Source organism: Nestor notabilis, unplaced genomic scaffold (assembly GCF_000696875.1).
Source record: "Nestor notabilis isolate BGI_N333 unplaced genomic scaffold, ASM69687v1 scaffold9035, whole genome shotgun sequence".
In the NCBI taxonomy this organism is placed as follows: Eukaryota; Metazoa; Chordata; class Aves; order Psittaciformes; family Psittacidae; genus Nestor; species Nestor notabilis.
Genome location: NW_009927854.1, coordinates 33,907 through 34,402, shown reverse-complemented (window position 1 = coordinate 34,402; position 496 = coordinate 33,907).

Below are 496 nucleotides of genomic sequence, written 5' to 3'. Positions count from 1 at the left end.
TCAGCAGAAGCGATGGAAAGTGGAAGCATGTTCCAGGCTAGATCCAGTCCTGCTGCTGTCACCTATAAATTCACTGCTGGGGAACTGGTGAGAGTAGTTCATGCAGAGCAGTGCCAGAGCCCTGTTGTCTTCTGCTTGCATGGAAGCTCTGGTGCCCCTCGCACAGTGCACAAGGGTAGTGTTGGGTTTTGGGAGTGGGTCTGCAGTGCTCCACTATCTTTAACTCTCGGTGTTATTCGGACATAAACACTCCAGTGATCTGAAGATGTGCTTTCCTTTGGCAACCAGACTGCGTTTCGCTTAGCACCCAGCGGTCCCCCCGCAATGTGAGTGTTAACTGATGTTTTCTCTTTCTGAGCTACACATCACTTTTCTTGCATTGTGCAAGATAGTCGTGAGGGGAGGGAGAGCAGGGGCGGCCATGAGGGGAGATCGTGAGGGGAGGGAGAGCAGGGGCGGCCATGAGGGGAGAGCGTGAGGGGAGAGGGGGGGGGGG